This window comes from Bufo gargarizans, chromosome 3 (genome assembly GCF_014858855.1).
Source record: "Bufo gargarizans isolate SCDJY-AF-19 chromosome 3, ASM1485885v1, whole genome shotgun sequence".
Lineage (NCBI taxonomy): Eukaryota > Metazoa > Chordata > Amphibia > Anura > Bufonidae > Bufo > Bufo gargarizans.
In genome coordinates, this window is record NC_058082.1 from 229,116,385 (window position 1) to 229,130,080 (window position 13,696).

Below are 13,696 nucleotides of genomic sequence, written 5' to 3' on the forward strand. Positions count from 1 at the left end.
TTACGAAAATTCGAATTGCGAAAATTTGCATATTACACAATTACCTTGCCGATCTTTCGAGTAAAAAAAAAAAATCATAGAATATAACGAATATTCAAATTTGCGAATATTCTACAAAATATTAGCAAAATATCGCAAATTCGAATATGACCCCTTCCGCTTATCACTAATCTGACCATCTAAAGCATTAGGGGCGAGTGCCTGCTGCTGATCTGACCATCTAAAACATAAGGGGTGAGGGCCTGTTGCTGAGTTGACCGGCTAAAACATTAGGGGTTAGGGTCTGCTGCAGAGCTTACAATCTAAAACATTAGGGGTGAGGGTCTGCTGCTAAGCTGACTCTCTAAAACATTAGGGTCAAGTGCCTTCTGCTGATCTGACCATCTAAAACATTATGGGTGAGGGCCTGCTGCTGAGCTGACCATCTAAAACATTAGGCGTGAGGGCCACCTGCTGAGCTGACCATGGAAAAAATTATGGGCGAGGGCCTGCTGCTCAGCTGACCATCTAAAACATTAGGGGTGAGGGCCTCCTGCTGAGCTGACCATGGAAAAAATTATGGGCGAGGGCCTGCTGCTGAACTGACCATCGAAAAAATTATGGTTGAAGGCCTGCTGCTGAGCTGCCCCTCTAAAACATTAGGAGCGAGGCAGCCTAATAATGTTGATAGGATGGAGGAGGAGGATGACGAGAAAAGGAGAATTGAACCATATACCCTAGGTATCGCCGCATCCGTGACAAACTGGTCTATAAAAATACTACATGATCTAACCTGCCAGATGAATGTTGTAAATAACAAAAAATAAAAACGGTGCCAAAACAGCTATTTCTTGTTACCTTGTCCCACAAAAAGTGTAATATAGAGCAACCAAAAATCATATGTACCCTAAAATAGTACCAACAAAGCTGCCACCCTATCCCCTAGTTTCTAAAATGGGGTCACTTTTTTGGAGTTTCTAGAGGTGCATCATAGGGGGCTTCAAATGGGACAAAAAACCAGTCCAGCAAAATCTGCCTTCCAAAAACCGTATGACATTCCTTTCCTTCTGCGACCTGCCGTGTGCCCGTACAGCGGTTTACGACCGCATATGGGGTGTTTCTGTAAACTACAGAATCAGAGCCATAAATATTGAGTTTTGTTTGGCTGTTAACCCGTTTTGTAACTGGAAAAAATTATTAAAATGGGAAATCTGACAAAAAAGTGAAATTTTGAAATTGTATCTCGATTTTCCATTAATTATTGTGGAACACCTAAAGGGTTAACAAAGTTTGTAAAATCCGTTTTGAATACCTTGAGGGGTGTAGTTTATAGAATGGGGTCATTTTTGGGTGGTTTCTATTATGTAAACCTCTGAACTGGTCCTTGAAAAGTGTTTTTTTTTTTTTTTCTCTGGAAAATTTCAAGATTTGCTTCTAAACTTCTAAGCCCTGTAACATCCCTAAAAAATAAAATGCCATTCCCAAAATGATCCAAACATGAAGTAGACATATGGGGAATATAAAGTAATAACAATTTTTATAATACTATGTATTATAGAAGTAGAGAAATTAAAACTTGGAAATTTGCAAATTTTTCAAAATTTTTGTAAAATCTGGTATTTTTTAGTTAAAAAATTATATTTTTTACTTTATTTTACCAGTGTCATGAAGTACAATATGTGCCGAAAAAACTATCTCAGAATGGCCTGGTTAAGTCAAAGTGTTTTGAAGTTATCACCACATAAAGTGACCCTGGTTGCAAAAAATGGCCTGGTCCTTAAATTGAAAATGAGCCCGGTGTTTAAGGAGTTAACAGTGACTTTCACAGTGACCGCCCCTTTCACAGTGACTTTTATAGTGACCGCACCTTTAACAGTGACTTTCACAGTGAACGCCTCTTTAAAGGGGTTGTCGGGGATCAAGCTAATTTTTTTTTAAGTAGCTTACTCACCATTAGTAGCCAAGTTTATGTTTCCAAGATGTTTTTAGGTATGCCCTTCTTACATATTCATCCTCCAGACTCATATTCCTCCCCCATAAATTCCTCCTTGCAAATGTCACGTGCTCAGTGTTTGCAGAGCAGAGAGGCAGACAGTGAATCCACATACAGAAAGCACAGCTTTCCAGAATGGTACATCATTTATACTGCATTCCTTTTATGTTTACATTCATCATTACAATAACCAATTTATAGTTATCTATCCACTGATTGGTCACTTATCAACACCCGGTGACGTCACTGGACTAGAGGGGGCAGAGCTTAGCGGGATCTCAACCAGGCTAGTTACCGCCCCTCCAACACTTTTGCATAATTAGCTAGGCTGGCAGTGAAGTCACAGGGCTCCCTGAGCAGCGGAAGAGGAAGCTTTCCTCCTCTACAAGGGACCCGGTACGTCACTGAGTGAAAGAAAACCTTCACTTCCGGCAGAGAATTTATTGGAGCAAAAGGGGGCATTAGAAGTAAGTTCATCAGGTAGGACATGGGTGTTGTTGATGTGTGTGACACTGCAGTACCATATGACAAAGGTTCCAAATCCCGGACAAACCAATAGTAGCGGAGAGACTCGAATTCCCACTTGATAGCCAGGCACTCTCTCTCCACTATACTGTACCTGGTTTCGTCTGGGGTAAGCTTGTGACTTTGGAAGATAATGGGATGTTCCTCCCTGTTAACTTCCTGAGACAGTACAGCACCGAGTCCTACTTCGGAGGCGTCCGTTTGTACTATGTATTTCCGCTTGAAGTCGGGCGTCACCAAAACCGCGGACCCACACAGGGCAGACTTCAAAGCGGAGAACGCCTCTTCCGCCCGATCATTAGTGATGTCCCGAATAGTTCGCCGGCGAATAGTTTCCGGCGAACATAGCTTGTTCGTCGCTGCGGGCGAACATATGCGATGTTCGGTCCGCCCACTATACATCATCATTGAGTAAACTTTGACCCTCTACCTCAGTCAGCAGACACATTCCAGCCAATCAGCAGCAGACCCTCCCTCCCAGACCCTCCCACCTCCAGGACAGCATCCATTTTAGATTAATTCTGAATCTGCATTCACAGTGAGAGGAGGGAGAGTGTAGCTGCTGCTGATTCAATAGGGAAAGCGTTAGCTAGGGCATTGTTCTGTGTCCACAGACTCATATATATATATATATATATATATATATATATATATATATATATATATATATACACACACACACATACATACACTCACCTAAAGAATTATTAGGAACACCATACTAATACGGTGTTGGACCCCCTTTTGCCTTCAGAACTGCCTTAATTCTACCTGGCATTCATTCAACAAGGTGATGATAGCATTCTTTAGAAATGTTGGCCCATATTGATAGGATAGCATCTTGCAGTTGATGGAGATTTGGGGGATGCACATCTAGGGCACGAATCTCCCATTCCACCACATCCCAAAGATGCTCTATTGGGTTGAGATCTGGTGACTGTGGGGGCCATTTTAGTACAGTGAACTCATTGTCATGTTCAAGAAATCATTTTTCCAGTCTTTAACAGTCCAAGTTTGGTGAGCTCGTGCAAATTGTAGCCTCTTTTTCCTATTTGTAGTGGAGATGAGTGGTACCCGGTGGGGTCTTCTGCTGTTGTAGCCCATCCGCCTCAAGGTTGTGCGTGTTGTGGCTTCACAAATGCTTTGCTGCATACCTCGGTTGTAACGAGTGGTTATTTCAGTCAACGTTGCTCTTCTATCAGCTTGAATCAGTTGGCCCATTCTCCTCTGACCTCTAGCATCAACAAGGCATTTTTGCCCACAGGACTGCCGCATACTGAATGTTTTTCCCTTTTCACACCATTCTTTGTAAACCCTAGAAATGGTTGTGCGTGAAAATCCCAGTAACTGAGCAGATTGTGAAATACTCAGAGCGGCCCGTCTGGCACCAACAACCATGCCACGCTCAAAATTGCTTAAATCACCTTTCTTTCACATTCTGACATTCAGCTTGGAGTTCGGGAGATTGTCTTGACCAGGACCACAACCCTACATGCATTGAAGCAACTGCCATGTGATTGGTTGACTAGATAATCGCATTAATGAGAAATAGAACAGGTGTTCCTAATAATTCTTTAGGTGAGTGTATATATATATATATATATATATATATATATATATATATATATTGCAGTTGCCTGGCTGCTCGTGTGTGAGAGGCTGCAGGCTCAGTCATAGACAGCACTGTGTGCACAGTGCACACCATTCATACAGGGTGTGACAGAAAATACCTTGCAGATAAAAAAAAATTAAATATTTTTCTGTGATCTAATCACATTTGCAAGCCCGTGTGTATCAGGCACCCACACATACTGTATTGTGGCCACTGGCTAGTGGCTGGCTAGGTCTGCACTTATACCGTTACAGGGTGTCATTCACTCAAATACCTTGCAGAAAAAAAAATTATATTAAAAATTTAACTGTGATCTAATCACATTTGCAAGCCCGTGTGTGTCAGGCGCCCACACATATTGTATTGTGGCCACTGGCTAGTGGCTAAGCCTGCACTCATACCGTTACAGGGTGTCATTCACTCAAATACCTTTCAGATAAAAAAAATTATATTTAAAATTTAACTGTGATCTAATCACATTTGCAAGACTGTACTGTGCCCACTGACCACTTATATAGATTGGCATAGTACCTTGCACGCATAGTAACACTTATCTAATAAAAAATGACAGGCAGAGGCAGGCCACGCCGCAGGGGCTGTCGTGTTCGTGGTGCTGTGATTTCCACTGGCCCTGGAATAATGCTCAGTGTTCAGAGGCCACGTACCCTGAACCCCAAAAATTCTGAGAAAATAGTTGACTGGCTTACACAGGACACCCAATCTTCAACAGCTTCCGCTAAGAACCTTGACCATCCTCCTCCAGCTCAGCTTTGGTCACCACTCTCCCGCCCGCCACCACCACCACCACCACAGCCACTTCAGTTGATCCCTCAGAGGAGTTGATTACACATCAGTTGGATGAAATTAGTGATGCGCAACCATTATTGCCAGGGGATGAGATAACAGAGATATGTCTCAGTCAGGCAGCATTACACACATGGACGTACAGTGTGATGATGATGATGATGTTGTACCCGCTGCTGCTTCCTTTGCTGAGGTGTCAGATACAAGTGAAGTGGTTGATGACGATGTGTCCATGGATGCCACGTGGGTGCCTGCTCGAGGAGAAGAAGAAGAGAGGGAAAGTTCAGAAGGGGAGACAGAAGGAGGAGACGAGTTGGAAGCAGGGGGAGGTCGTCGCAAGGAGCTAGTGGCACAGTCAGACAGCATGTATTGGCACCCGGGGTCAGCCAGACAGCACGCCAATCAACGCATGCTGTTGCCACCACCTGAATGCCGTCATTGCAAAGCTCAGCAGTGTGGCATTTTTTTTGTGTGTCTGCCTCTGACAACAGCGATGCCATTTGCAACCTGTGCCAAAAGAAACTGAGTCGTGGGAAATCCAACACCCACCTAGGTACAACTGCTTTGCAAAGGCATATGATCGCACATCACAAACGCCTATGGGATCAAACACATGATGACGAGTAGAAGCAACACACAAGCTCAAAGCCGCCATCCTCCTCCTGGTCCAGCATCTTCAGCCACGTCAACCACTGCTGTCCTCCTTGCCCCCTCTCAACCACCCGCCACTCCGCCTCTCACCTTGAGCAGTTCCATCTCATCTGCCCACAGTCAGGTGTCTATAAAAGGAAATGTTTGAGCTTAAGAAGCCAATGTCACAGAGTCACCCCCTTGCCCAGCATCTGACAGCTGGCTTGACGGAACTCTTAGCCTGCCAGCTTTTACCATACCAGCTGGTGGAGTCTGAGGCCTTCAAAAAATTTGTCGGTATTGGGACACCACAGTGGAAGGTACCTGGACAATTTTTTTTTTTCTAATAAGGCAATCCCAAACCTCTACTCGGTGATTGAAAAGAAGGTCATGGCATCTCTGGCATACAGTGTTGGGGCAAGGGTCCATCTGACCACTGATACCTGGTCTGCAAAGCACAGTCAGGGCAGGTACATCACCTAAACTGCGCATTGGGTCAACCTGCTGACGGCTGCCAAGCATGGAATGCGTGGCTCTGCAGCGGAGTTGGTGACACCGCCACGACTTGCAGGCAGGCCTACTGCCACCTCCTCTACTCCTCCTACTCCATCCTCTTTCATAACCTCCTCGGCTGAGTCCTCTTCTGCTGCGGCGTCTGGCTGCACATCAACTGAACCCCCCCAGCTCCCCAGGGGCTATTCCACATCCCGGATACGACAGTGTCACGCTGTCTTGGGGTTGACTTGCCTGAAAGCAGAGAGCCACACCGGACCAGCACCCCTGTCGGCCCTGAACACACAGGTGGATCAGTGGCTGACTCCGCACCAACTGGAGATCGGCAAAGTGGTGTGTGACAATGGAAGCAATTTGTTGGTGGCATTGAATTTGGGCAAGTTGTCACATGTGCCGTGCATGGCAGTAGTGTTGAGCGGCATGTCCCATATTCGAATTCGTGAAATTTCGCGAATATTCGAAAGAATATTCGTAAAATATTCGCGAATATTCGAATTCGTTATTATTTCGCATATGCGATAATTCGAATTTTCGCATCGCATAATACATATTATGAGATGCAAAATTCGCATGTGCGCTAATGAAATCGCCTTACGAAGATTCGCAACTCAATTCAATCACTAATGTAAGAATGCAAAGCCCTTTGCCTCTGTTCTGGGACAAGTGCTGATATTCGCCTGTGCGCTAATAAAATCGCCTTACAAAGATTCGCGCCTCAATCACTTTCTAGGCAATGTGAGTAAGATCTGAGCTTTTGGACTTTTGTGAATCAATCGAGATACAGTGGGGGGTGATGACAGTAGTTGACAGAGTACAGATCAATGTAATCTGTAAGGTGGAAACTAAAATAAAAAATACGAATATTCGTAAATCGAATTTTACAAAGTTCGAAGTATTCGCGAATATGGTGCTATACTATATACATGCACAGGCCTTTGCCTCTCTGTTCTGGGGACAAGTGTAGATATTCGCATGTGCGCTAATAAAATCGCCTTACGAAGATTCGCAGCTCAATTCAATCACTAATGTAAGAATGCAAAGCCCTTTGCCTCTGTTCTGGGACAAGTGTAGATATTCGCATGTGCGCTAATAAAATCGCCTTACGAAGATTCGCAACTCAATTCAATCACTAATGTAAGAATGCAAAGCCCTTTGCCTCTGTTCTGGGACAAGTGTAGATATTCGCATGTGCGCTAATAAAATCGCCTTACGAAGATTCGCGCCTCAATCACTTTCTAGGCAATGTGAGTAAGATCTGAGCTGTTGGACCTTTGGGAAACAATCAATTATATGTGTACTGTAATTTAGTGAAAAAAAAAAAAAAAAAAAAAAAAGGAATATTTGTTTTTACGAATATATAGCACTATATTCGAAATATTCGCGAAATCGCGATATTCGCGAAAAAAATTCGCTTTTCGAATATTCACGCTCAACACTACATGGCACATGTGTTGAATCTCATCGTACAATGTTTTGTGTCTAAGTACCCAGGCTTACAGGACGTCCTCAAGCAGGCCAGGAAGGTGTGTGGCCATTTCAGGCGTTCCTACACGGCCATGGCGCACTTTGCAGACATTCAACGCCGAAACAACATGCTAGTGAGGCGCTTGATTTACGACAGCCCGACACGTTGGAATTCAACACTCCTAATGTTCGACCACCTGCTCCAACAAGAAAAAGCCGTCAACAAGTATTTGTATGACCGGGGTGCTAGGACAGCCTCTACGGAGCTGGGAATTTTTTTGCCACTTTACTGGACGCTCATGCGCAATGCCTGTAGGCTCATGCGTCCTTTTGAGGAGGTGACAAACCTAGTCAGTCGCACCGAAGGCACCATCAGCGACCATCCCATTTGTTTTCTTCCTGGAGCGTGCCCTGCAAAGAGTGCTGGATCAGGCTGTAGATGAGTGTGAAGAGGAAAAGTAAGAGTTGTGGTCCATCACCACCAGAAACAGCCTTGTCATCATCGCTTGCCAGACCTGCGGCAACGCTGCAAGAGGAGTATGAGGAAGAGGAGTCAGAGGAGGAATGTGGCTTTGAGAAGGAGGAAGACCAACCACAACAGGCATCCCAGGATGCTCGTTGTTGTCACCTATCTGGGACCCATTGTCTTGTGCGTGGCTGGGGGGGGGGGGAGAACAGACCGTCAATGACATCAGTGAGGAGGAGGAACGGGAAATGAGTAGCTCGGCATCCAACCTTGTGCAAATGGGGTCTTTCATGCTGTCATGTCGGTTGAGGGACCCTCATATGAAAAGGATGAAGGAGAACGACCTGTACTGGGTGGCCACGCTACTAGACCCCCGGTATAAGCAGAAAGTGGCGGAAAGGTTACCAAATTAACGGAAGTCAGAAAGGATGCAGCAGTTCAAAACCAAACAAAAAAATATGCTTTACACAGCTTATAAGGGGGATGTCACAGAACAACGGGAATCTAACTGGGGAAGAGGTCAAAGTAATCCTCCTCCTACCATGACCACGGCGGCAAGGACAGGACGCTTTACAGATGTGTTGTTGATGGAGGACATGCAGAGCTTTTTCAGTCCTACACATCGCCACAGCCCTTCAGGATCCAGCCTTAGAGAACGACTCGACCGACAGGTGGCAGACTACCTCGCCTTAACTGCAGATATCGACACTCTGAGGAGCGATGAAACCCTTGACTACTGGGTGTGCAGGCTTGACCTGTGGCCTGAGGTATCCCAGTTTGCGATAGAGCTTCTGGCCTGCCCCGCTTCAAGTGTCCTGTCAGAAAGGATCTTCAGTGCAGCAGGAGGCATTGTCACTGATAAAAGTCGCCTCGGTCAAAAAAGTGTTGATTACCTCACCTTCATTAAGATGAATGAGGCATGGATCCCGAAGGGACTGACAGTAGGGGATACGTTTAACTAACAAAAGGCCTGACATGCCTTGGCCTCAAAATGGTCCCCACGCTGCTGTATTTAATGTCTGCATACCGGATGACTTTCGTGAATTCTCCGCCACCAACTAGGGTTCAAGCCTCATTGTTTTAGTCACCTTTCTGCCTTGAAAACATCAATTTTTCCGGCCACTGCTACAACAGCGGCTGCAACAATTACATTATTTTTCAGGCATGTGTACATGCTTAATTTTTCTGGCCTCTGGTGCTGCACTGTGGCTGCAAAAACAAAACAAAAAAAGCACATAGAAGTGTCAATTCCCCTTTCGTGATCGTTACCTTGTTGTGGTGAAGGGGCTTGTGTATCACAATGAAGCGATCATCACCTCTATGAGTGTGTTGGCAATGTTGCCACACCCCAGATAAGGCTGTTGCTTTGTTATGATCAGACCAAAAGTGATCGGGACGGCTGGATGTTTTTTCATAGAAAAAAAACTTTAATTTTTTTATTTATCTTTTTTTAAGTTGTATGGGTGGGTTTTTAATACATAAAATAAAAAAAATCATAAGTCTCTTAATAGTTTATTATAAATAATGCAGACAATTAAAAAAAATCCCCAACAATTCCAATACAATTCCAGGATGTCGTAATGGTTTGTTAATTCGACAATGGTTAATCAATTCGACACACGTCCTTGGATAGGGGACGTAACAGGGATTAAACTGATAGGAATAGGACTAGTTAAAGGGAACCTGTCATGTGGATATTTGATTATAACCTAACTAATTATATACAATCATTAACTAATAAAAAGTACCTTAGATGTATTCACTTACTGGTGTGACAGATGATTACCTCATAATATACACACAAAGATGCCGCATGCCACATGTTAATGAGCTGATTCGAGTCCGGCGTGATGTCATTGAGCCCAGCGTATATTTAATTCAGAGCTATAACCACTCCCCTGCCCACCTGCTGCTGATTCCTATGGAAACAAACTGTCATTCAGCATTAGGTGGGCGGGGAGAGTCAGGAGCTCATGAATATTCATGACTCATCATTTTCAGCTGGAGCTTTTCAATACAAGATGTTGGCAGATTGACTGGGTCAATTAAATAAAGTGACCCAGCCTTTTTCTAAGCAAATCAGTCACTTATTTATGTTACCCTTAGTTAGGATAAAAAACTGGTGACAGGTTCCCTTTAAGACACCACTCATATAGGGTGTCACAGCACATTGCTCCGTGCACGCGCAGTGCCCCAACTTGGAAGTAAGAGGACCGACCAAGCTGCTTTTTCCATCTCCCGGTTCCTAAAATCAATTCAGTTTGATGTATCAGAGTTTGGTCTGTCACGGTGAAGGCAGTCGAAGATACCCGGTCTAATATTTTTTTTCACAAAAGGCAATCCCACCCTGATATGGGATGTAACAGGGATTAAACTGCTGAGAATAGTACTACAGGAAATACCACTCATATCGGGTGGGACAGTAAATTGCGCAGACGCAGTGACCGTGGCGTGGATTCAAACAAAGGGGAGAGAGCCAGCGGTTTTTTTAACCATCTCCCCGTTCGAAAAATCCATTTAATAAATGGACCCCAGATTGGGGACGTAACAGGGATTAAACTGATGAGAAGAGAGAACTATAGAAAATAGCACTCATATCGGGTGGGACAGTAAATTGCACGGCACAGACGCAGTGATCGTGGATTCAAACAAAGGGGAGGGAGCCAGTGTATTTTTAACCATCTCCCCATTCGAAAAATCAATTCAATTCACCTTTCTGGGACCCTTGGTGTTGTACGTGGCTGGGTGGAGGAAGAAACCTTCAATGACATCAACTGGACATGGCTAGCTTGGTATCCAACCTTGTGCAAATGGGAAGTTTGCGGTTGGGCAAATGGACTGTTTGTGGTGCATTAAAAGGGGAGTTGTTAAAAAAAAAAAATATTGGATTGCTAGGTGATTTATGCCCTTTATGGATTAAAATCCAACTCTGTCAACTATGTAATTTTCCATGGGAGTTTTGCCATGGATCCCCCTCCGGCATGCCACAGTCCAGGTGTTAGTCCCCTTAAAACAACTTTTCCATCACTATTGTGGCGCCCGGTTCGCGAACATTTGTAGAAATTTGCGTTCGCGAACAGAAAATTTTATTTTTGCGACATCTCTACCGATCATCCCAGCAAACCAACTCTAACCTGCGTCCCTTCAAGAGCCCTGTCAATGGCATGGCCACTGTAGCAAAGTGGGGACTGAACCTCATGTAAAAGCCTACCATTCCCAGGAACGACTTTACTTGCCTAGTGGTGACAGGACTGGACCAATTCTGAATCGCCTCTATTTTTTACACTCGAGGTTTGATAACTCCACGCCCAAAGACATACCCCAGGTACTTAGTCTCTTCTAACCCTATCGCGGATTTTTTTGGATGAGCAGTTAGCCCAGTCTGTTCTTTGGGTAGGTGACTTTCCCAGTCGATACTGTCAATGACAATATCGTCCAGGTAAGCCGAAGCATACCGACGATGGAGATAAAGCAAAATGTCCATGAGACATTAAAAAGTGGCGGGGGCGCCATGCAAACCAAAAGGTAACACCTTGTACTAATATAGCCCCTCCGGTGTGATGAAGGCAGTTTTCTCTTTAGCAGCACATGTTAAGGGCACCTGCCAATACCCTTATGTGAGGTCCAAAACTTAAAAATACTGGTCTTGTCCTAACCTCTCAATTAGCTCATCGACTCGGGGCATGGGATATGCAGCGATTTTAGAGATCTCGTTTAGTTTTCATAAATAGTCACTAAAACCTGAGTGTTCCGTCTGGCTTGGGTATAAGCACTATAGGGATAGCCCACTTGGAGAGTCTAACCAAACAAGTGATCCCACACTCGGAAATTCAGAGGAGCTCTTTTCATCGCCATTACTTGATTTGGCCCTCTCACCAAGCACGCTTTAAGAGGGACATGAGATCTTGTGCCCTGATTCCCAACCTCTTGAGCATCCACAGTCACAAGAACATGATGGTGGGGAACGGCAATTAGTGTTTAATGAGGTGGATGATGATGAGACACAGTTGCCAATGAGTCAATCGGAAATTACTCTCTCAAGAGGTTGATTAAGTGGATGAGACACAGTTGTCAATCAATGAGGTTGTGGTTAGGTCAACAAATCAAGAGGATGATCAGAGTGAGGAAGTGGAAGAGGAGGTGGTGGACGAACGCCTGGGTCCACAATCTGTTTCTGCGAGTCACACCGCTGCCTCCTCTTCCCCTATGGTACGTACTGGCCAATCGCCTGTCAAAGGCGCAGGCAAGGATGCCTCTCGCCCTGCACCTGGACCTTCGTACGCACCATCAGCGACCACATCCATTTCCCTGTTCCAGCGCAGCGTCCAAATGTCATTACCCAAGGAATTTGAACACAAGCACAAATACCCAGCCAACCACCCACAGGCCATAGCACTAAATGTGCACCTTTCAAAATTACTGGGCCTGGAAATATTGCCATTTAGGCTTGCGGACACTGAGGCCTTCCGCAGCCTGATGTCGGCGGCCGTCTGGGAAGGTCCACTTAACCACGCAGTTACTGGGAAGGTCCACTTAACCACGGACACATGGACAAGTGCATTTGGCCAGGGAGGCTACATTTCCCTGACGGCACACTGGGTGAATGTTGGAGGCCAGGAGCAAGTTGTACCCTGGGATGGCACAGGTGCTACCGATGCAGAGGATTTTGGGCCCTAAATCCATCTGGGTTTCTGCCAACACCTACGTTAGTGGCTCTGACCCCCACTTCTCCTCCTCCACCTCCACTTCCACCTCTGAATTATCCGCGTGCAGCACCAGTCAGCCATCAGCCAGTAGCTGGAAGCAGTGTAGCACTGCAGGGGGGAAGCGGCATCTAGCCGTGCTGAAGCTGATATGCTTAGGGGAAAAACAGCACACCGCTGCAGAGCTGTTGCAGGGGATAAGAGACCAGACTAAGCTGTAGCTCTCGCCATTCAACCTAAAACCAGGCATGGTTGTGTCCGATAATGGCCGTAACTTGGTGGCGGCTTTGGATCTCGGCAAGCTCACACACATCCCATGCCTAGCCTACATCTTAAACAGTGGTTCAGAGGTTTCTCAAAATCGACCCCAATTTGCCAGAACTCCTGCTGAAAGTGTGCAGCGTGTGTGCACATTTCCACAAGTCATCTCTGCCCCCAAAAGGGGTCCCCTGGTCAGTCAGAACCTCATTAGGTAGCCCCACTTGGGAGAACATCTCCATTAACTCCTTAGCTCTAAAAGTTTAGCCAATGTATGTCGCAGTGGCACCGCCTCCAGATACCGAGTGGTGTAGTCTAGGACGACCAGGATGTGTTGGTGTCTTCTAGCGGACTTCGGTACCAGGCCTACCAGGTCCATAGCGATTTGCTCAAACGGTACCAGTTGGTTTACCCAATACAATATATCCTGATGAACCACAAAATGGGGGAACACCGACTGACACCGATTGTTATGGTTCACCATCTACTATCAATACATTTTCCCAGGCCCGGGATAAAGTTGGGTCTTGGTGTTTGGCAGTACTAAAATTATCCCCGGAGACATTGAGGTTTGCAAGCTCAGGCCCTGGTGGCAAGTCCTCCATGTCTCCCACCAATACAATCAGTGGGGTTGTATCCTTCTCTTCCACTGAAGCTCTTGTATCTCATCTAAAAAAGCCTTCACAGTTCTGGAACAACATCCTATGGACAGATGAGACCAAGATCAACTTGTACCAGAGTGATGGGAA